At 52.2% G+C, this 7,047-nt stretch overlaps 1 long non-coding RNA gene across 1 annotated transcript; it reads left to right on the top strand.

The window, feature by feature from the left end:
- Positions 1-239: 239 nt before the first annotated feature.
- LOC117795549 lies at positions 240-5,775 on the top strand. The gene is made up of 3 exons (XR_004619605.1): positions 240-1,176; positions 1,391-1,500; positions 2,545-5,775. It is a non-coding gene; the product is annotated as an uncharacterized LOC117795549 (long non-coding RNA).
- The last annotated feature ends 1,272 nt before the right edge of the window (positions 5,776-7,047 follow it).

The following is a 7,047-nucleotide window of genomic DNA, read 5'->3' as shown; positions in this document are numbered from 1 at the left end:
ATCACGATAAGCTTTGTAGCAAGAAATACCACCCACGCACAGGAGTGAGTCCATGCGCACTTGGCTTCTCTCTAGACCTACACTTCCCTTCCCCGCCCTCCTTGCGTTGGGCCTTCTGCATGAGTGGTCCCCCTCACATCAAGGCGCACCAGTCTACGGTTCCCGTGGGCTGAAAATATGTCACCTTTGGGATGTGCGCGGACCGTGCGTCCGGCTTCCCTGGCTCCTGGTGNTGTGCACGGACCGTGCGTCCGGCTTCCCTGGCTCCTGGTGAGAAATGGAGCACCCAGAGAGACTCGAATGAGCGTCACCCAGACCCCACGTCCAGTCATATTTCCAGAGATAATTTGACACGAGTCCGACTCAATCAGCCTTTATTTCTATCAAAAAGACATGAAGCAGGCCACGGGTCCCATCAGGGGAGAATAGTGAAGTCACATCTAATAGAGCCAAAGAAAACATTTAACTAGGTTTGCTCCTGAACTTTGGGAGGGAAAAAAGAGAACGAGGGTACCAGGGACATGTGTTTATCAACGACAGTCCAACCTTGAGACTCAGATTGACTTAGACTGCTACCTGAGGATGAGTGGGCCTTTCGAAGGGAGGAGAAGATGTGCCAGCTGGAGACACAAAGTTTAGCTGGATTTTTTCCCTTCTGTCCTCTTCATCACAACCTTCTCATTAGCCCACATACCCCTGGAGGCCTGTGGACTTATGGATGGCTCCCGATTATAGGAAGCAGGCCCTGAAGACATCTACCTGGACTCTGCTGGGCCTGGCCTCCCCATCCTCATGTCCGGAGCCCGGGGCCATGGGTGTAAAGCAGAATCCATCCGTCTTCCTACCACAAGACCTGTGATGCCTCCCGGCCCCTCTGATCTTGGTGGGTCCACTTCACTCCCCACGCCCCATGAGAGATGCTCACACGTCATTCTTCAGGTCACGCAGGATGAGCGAGAGCGTCCACTGGCAGGCACTGGAGACTCAGAGGTGGATAGGCTAGTGCCTGCCCTCCCCGAATTCCCCAGCTCATGGAGGCGACACAAGGTGGTGGCATGTCCTGTAGGCCATGAGTGAACGTGCTGCTTTGTGCTCCAAGAAGCAAAAGTGACTGATGCTCCCTGGAGGGATGGGAAGGCCTCAGCAATGACATCATCATCATCATAATCTTGAAAGGTGAGTGAGAATTTTCCAGGAGAAGAGGGTGGGAGTGGAGGAACCTATTTAAGCAGAGGAGAGCACGTGTCAGAGGGGACAAAAAGCACATGCATGGAGTGAGTGGAGAACGTTCCAGAAGGCATAGGATTTGCAGCAGGTGTGGCTTGAGAGACCATGGGCACTTCAGGCTTTTAGAGGCAAAGTTAAGGAGTTCGTTTTCTCCTGTGGGCAGCGGGATGACAAAGCAAGCGTCTGATCAGGAGAGGAGCGGTGAACAGATCTTTCTGGAAAGGTGATGGTTTGTCCTGCAGCAGGGAGCAACACTGGAAGCATGGAGACCAGGTAAACCGGTTGTTGTGATTTTCCGGGCAAGAGATAAGACCAGTGGAGCGGCTCTGGGGATAGAAAGGAGGAGGGCTGCGGACATTCCCCCTGTCTGGTCAGAAACGCTCTGTTGGCTCAGGCAATATATCCAGGAGCTGGAATGGCAGATGACACCAAAGGCTCTGTTTCTGGGGACCGAATGCCGGGTGGTGCCACTGATGCAGGCCTGGCGTGGGGGGGGGGCATCCCCAGGTGGAAAGCTGAGGTTCGCCATGGCACATCCAGGCGGCTTTGTGCAGCTGGCACCGGGCGCTCAGAATGAGAGGTGAGAGTGGAGGGTGGCGTTTGTAGAGACAGCCCAAGGGCAGGTAGGACCTGAAGCCACAGGCAGGTGAAGGGTAGGGCAAGAAAAGCAAGGACGAGAGACGGGGGCAAATCAACACTCGGGGGCTGGTTGACGGAGAGATTGTGAAGGACAGCCGGTCCCGACAGAAGCTCCAAAAGCCAGACCAGTGAGTTTCAGGAAGGGCAGATGGCAATGTGTAAAGGGCCCAGAGTGAGGATTGAAAACTGGCCCGAGGCAGAAATCTGTTGTCTCTGAGCACCCAGTGTCCCTTTTCTTGGGTCCAACACACTGATCTCCAAAAAGGCAAACTTGTCATGTGTTCTGTTCAGGTGGCTCTGAGCCTGCCAGCCTCGCCCTCCTGAGTCCGGAGGCGGTCATGTGACCCAGGCCTGACTGATCAGATGGTCGCTACTTTCTAACCTCGGTTTAGGGTCTAGGGTCTAGAGATAAGGATGTGACTCAGGACAGGTCAACGAGAGTTAATTCTAGAACTTCTGTTGGACTCATTAGGGAAGAGAAGTGTCTTCCTCTGGGGTTGCTCTGCTGTGAGATACTCGGGCAGAGTTTCCAGATATCAATTTGCTACCTCCTGGGGAGAGCTAGCCTGAGCATGAGCCAACGCAGAGGAAGGAAAGGCCGAGAGAGGGAAAGACTGTTGTTGATATCATGTACCCCCCGGATCTGGCTTTGCTGAGCTATTGTTTTTTGTTTTTTAGGTTGTTGGAGTTTTTTTAATGTTATCTGAGCCAACACATTTGCTTTTAAGCTTAAGCCAGTCTGATTTGGGTTCTGTCACTTGCAACCAAAGGACTCCCGACCCATACAAAGCTACATGGCTAATGAGAGAATGCTGGCTACAAGGGTGGCATAGGGCGAGGACGAGAGTCCAGCTCTGTGCTCACACATCACACAGAAAACCACAAACAGGTCCGTGTCTACAACCACTGGGGAAGAAACGAGATGGATGAGCTCGCCGTGTCTCACTACCTGTTACTGTGAAAACACAATGATTTCATTTATATCTTTCGAGGGTTGAGTCATACAGGACAGCCCTGGCTTGGCGCATCAACTTAGTGTTCCTGCCAAGGGAGATGGGTAAGGTGGGAAGGCTGATTTATTTGAGTACACTATGTGTCAACATCATCCTGGAGAAGAAAAAAAAAAGAGTGCAGAAGATATGCTTTGCTGGCATGAGCCATTACCAAAGAGGTCTCTTTCTTGGCCTCAAGGAGCAAAAGCCATAAGGTTAGATGTTGCTTGAGTCTGGAGGTTGACTGAGCATGGGCCCGTGGTGTGATGGGCCTCGGGCCGTGGGAGAGGACAGTCCTTTCCCAATGGCATGGGCAAGGTCCGGGCGGGGGGGCACGTTATATGGGGTGGTCTGAGGCCTGACTCATGAGAAGGAGCCAGGCACACGAAGAGCTTAGGTGAGTGGAGACAGCAAGTGCTAAGGTTTGAGGAATAAGAAGGTCAATGGGGCTGAAACGCAGCAAGGGATCAGGGAGACAGGGCCACTGTACTCTCTATCCCACCCACTTAGGGTACCGACCATCTGGTATTCTCAGGCAGTTCATATATTTAATCTCATCTTTCTATAAATCCATGTATTCATCCATTCCACAAACATTTATTTCACCAGATGACAGGTGGCACTAAGTCTTGAAGGAAGCGTTAGCCAAGCTGATGGGCCAGACTTGAAATCTAGACACTTAAAAGCTCATCACTTAGGTGGGCCTGTTGGGAAGGGCCTTGAATGCCGAGCGACCATCCCAGTGCACACGCCACTGTGTTGAGAAAGCAGAACAGCTACAGGCGGAATAGCAGGAAATGTTGATATGTGAAAAAAAGAATTATTGCAATTCATGGTTCTGGGACAAATCAGATATAGTCTTACAGTATGATCTAATATAGCCAAGTGGTAGCAGGGACCAAAGGCTTAAGAAAAGTGTGGGGAGAAACACTTAAAATGGAGACTATTCCATCAATTAACTTAATTTTTTTTCTCCCAACCATGAAAAGGCCATCATTAGTTACTATTAGTGAGGGCCCGGCTTAGAGAGCACCTGTTTTCTGCTGAGCGTCGCTGGTGTGGGCCGGAGGGAGCTGTTTCAGGGCCTCAATCAGGCAGTGACATGATGAGGTTTGCGCTCTGGAAAGGTCACCACGGCCGCAGCGTGGAAGGTGGATGGAGGGGAAGAGAGGCTGGCTGTGGGAGACAGGATAAGAACCAGCGTGCCAGCGGAGTCACTGGAGATGGCAAATTCCTGGAAGGCAAGGGTTTTGCTCTGTTTCACCCCTTTCAGCAGCACCCAGCGAGAGCTGGATACAGCCACGGCTAGGTTGGTAGAAATGCCCATTGAACCAAAGTGTCTGGTATTATAATGTGGTATAATGGAGGCGGTTGCCTCTGTCGTTATTCTGCTTGGGAGAGGCGTCGTGGCTGAACACAGAGCTAGGGAGTTCTCTGAGGCTGGAGACACTCAAGGTCTCGGGGAGCTATTTGGGGAGACAGAACATAGAGCCCCTGTTTCCTAAATCTGGCCAGGATCTGCCTGTTGTGCCAGATCTATGCAAATGAGAGATAGTTATCCGGTTTTTGCTGCTCATCTTGATAAAAGAATGACCATCAGTCTTTCAAGAAGCACTAAAAAGGTCAGTTAAAAGGTGTGCATTTGAGACTGTTTAAACCCCTCTTCCATGTGAGAGTAGCATTGTAGACACATCTGGATTCCCAGACCGCAGAACAGGAATCTTGAAAATGTGCTTGGAGAGTACCCAGTTCCCAGCACGACGCCCTACCCTTTGGAGCTGCTCCCTTGCAGGGAGAGCAGAGCCTTTGTGTGTCAGCAAGACAGCTGCTGCAACAAACCACGTTGCCCGTTTGTGCGTCACTTACTATATGCTGGGCCCGAATAAGGGTGTCGCCAGCCCTGTCTCATCTCAACTTTTTCACCAAACGGTGTGAGTCTCACACTGCTGACCCATATTGTCTAACCAGTAACTTGTCAGCACTCGAAAACCTTCTCCTGTCCCTGCCGTAGTCTGGCTTCAGCCGGGAAATTCCATGTTTGTGGTTCCCTTCCTCACTGATTAAGATGACAGGAAGACAATGAAACACTTGTCTCCAAAAGTGACTTCTTGGATCCACTGGCAAAATGTTAGAAAGTGGGTACGAACGAGGCCCAAGAAACAGGACACCCAGGCTCTTTGAGCTTGGGGAGTATTACAGAATCCTATCCCAGGCCAAGAATGAGTCACAATGAAAGCTTTTAAAATATAAAACCATCAAGCTAGATTTCAATTCCAAGGAAACACATACTTGGCCATGAGGGAATGCTTAAAAAAAAAAAAATTCAGGCTTAAGCCACTTGACAGGAAAATAAAACAGCCAAGGAACATTCAAATATAATGATTTACATCCTCCCCCCCCCCTTCCAATATGGGTCAGGGCGTACACGGACACCATCTCTGCCAGCGTGCCTGTCCAATCCTGGGCTCTCTGCTTTTCACTTAACACTGTTTCACGCACACAATCCCATGCCTGGATGCGGCTGGCTTAGAGCTGCACAGGACTGCCTTTGAGCTGCTCTGCCAATCTCATGGATTCTTCATGATTTCCCTGCTCTTGGGCCCTTGGGTTGCTTGGGGTGGCTGTTTTGAGAATACGAGGATTTTTCTTCCATTATTTATGTGTGCAAGCACTGTTCATTTCTCTCAAAGAAATGGAAGCCTGATTGATTTCCTAAATGTAAGAACGAGATTGTCCCGCAATAAATATTTAAGACTGACCAGGAAGGGCGACTACCACCTGCTGAAAAACAGGCCCAGGAATTACTTTGTTAAAAGCTTTTCCAGGGGCACCTGGGTGGCACAGCGGTTACGGCTCAGGGCATGATCCCAGCATTGTGGGATCGAGCCCCACATCAGGCTCCTCCGCTGGGAGCCTGCTTCTTCCTCTCCCACTCCCCCTGCTCGTGTTCCCTCTCTCGCTGGCTGTCTCTGTCTCTGTCAAATAAATAAATAAAATCTTAAAAAAAAAAAAAAGCTTTTCCAGCGAAGGGAATGAATGAATAAGCATCCTATATACTATTTGCTCCGCATCTGATGGTTTGCAAAGGTTTTCACCTATCCCACTTGATCTTGACGATAGCACCAGAGAGGCAGACAGGGCACGGATTACAAGGATTATTAAAACCCCACATCCCACCCGCCCTTTCTTAACAGATAAGGGCTCTAAAGGCTTAAAGTCACTCGAGGGAGGTCAGAGAGTTTGGGGACTAAAGCGCGGGTCTCTCATTCATTCATAGGCATATTTAAAAAACATGCACCCGGAGCCTCTTCGAAGCAAGGTGAGAAGGCGGTGGGTACAAAGATGAATAAAACACGGTCCCCGCTAGGAGGAAGATCGCGTTCTAGCCTGGGGGAAGAGACCCAGTTGCAGTAAACAACTCCCTGCTTTGCAAAGGTGATGAGTGCTCCAGAGAAAGGAACAGAGTGCGGACCACGTTTCTAATTTGATGTTCCTACCGAGAGACCGGCTCGGTTGTTATTCACAATACGCGTTCTCCGAGGGCGGAATGGGGGCTTGGCCGGGCGCCGGGCCTGGGGTCACATCACCGGGGGTGTGGGGACAGCACTCTCCCGCGTTCGGCAAACGTGCGAGTATTTCCCGGGGTGCGGCGCGAAGCCCGGGGGTGGGCACCCCGGCTCCCCGAATTTCCGCGCACGAGACGAGCCGGGGTCGGCGCTTGCGGAGCCGCCGTCTTCCTCCGGCCGAGGCCGCGGGATCGGGAAGGGCGGGCCGCGAGGCTGGGTGTCTCCCGAGCGGGAGCCCCCCGTCCCCCGCCCCCCGCCGGGCTCTGCAAGCCGCAGCCCCTTCCTCGCCGCGGGCGCGCCACCGCTCTCCGGCGCTCTCGTTTCCTTTGCTTGTATGCGTTTTTATATTCCCCAACAGTGTTTTTAACGTTCATTTTTAGTTTCACGAGCGCCGCACAGGCACACTCTCCTGTCGAAAAGGTTGGAAACGTGTGGGTAGCCCCGGCCCGGGACCCCGCGGGCTCCCCAGCGGTCTGGGCCGAGGCTGGTTCGGCGCCGCCGCCCGGGGAGCCGGCCCCGGCCGCCGGTTCTCGCTGCGAGCGCCCCGCTCGGCACGCGGGAACGCTCGGAAGACACACACGTGTGCAAAGTTGGGTCAACGCAGGAGCACATGCAGGCGTGAG

This window comes from Ailuropoda melanoleuca, chromosome 13 (assembly GCF_002007445.2).
Source record: "Ailuropoda melanoleuca isolate Jingjing chromosome 13, ASM200744v2, whole genome shotgun sequence".
Lineage (NCBI taxonomy): Eukaryota > Metazoa > Chordata > Mammalia > Carnivora > Ursidae > Ailuropoda > Ailuropoda melanoleuca.
Note: the sequence above shows the minus strand (reverse complement) of the source record. Positions and strands in the feature narration are given on the sequence as shown.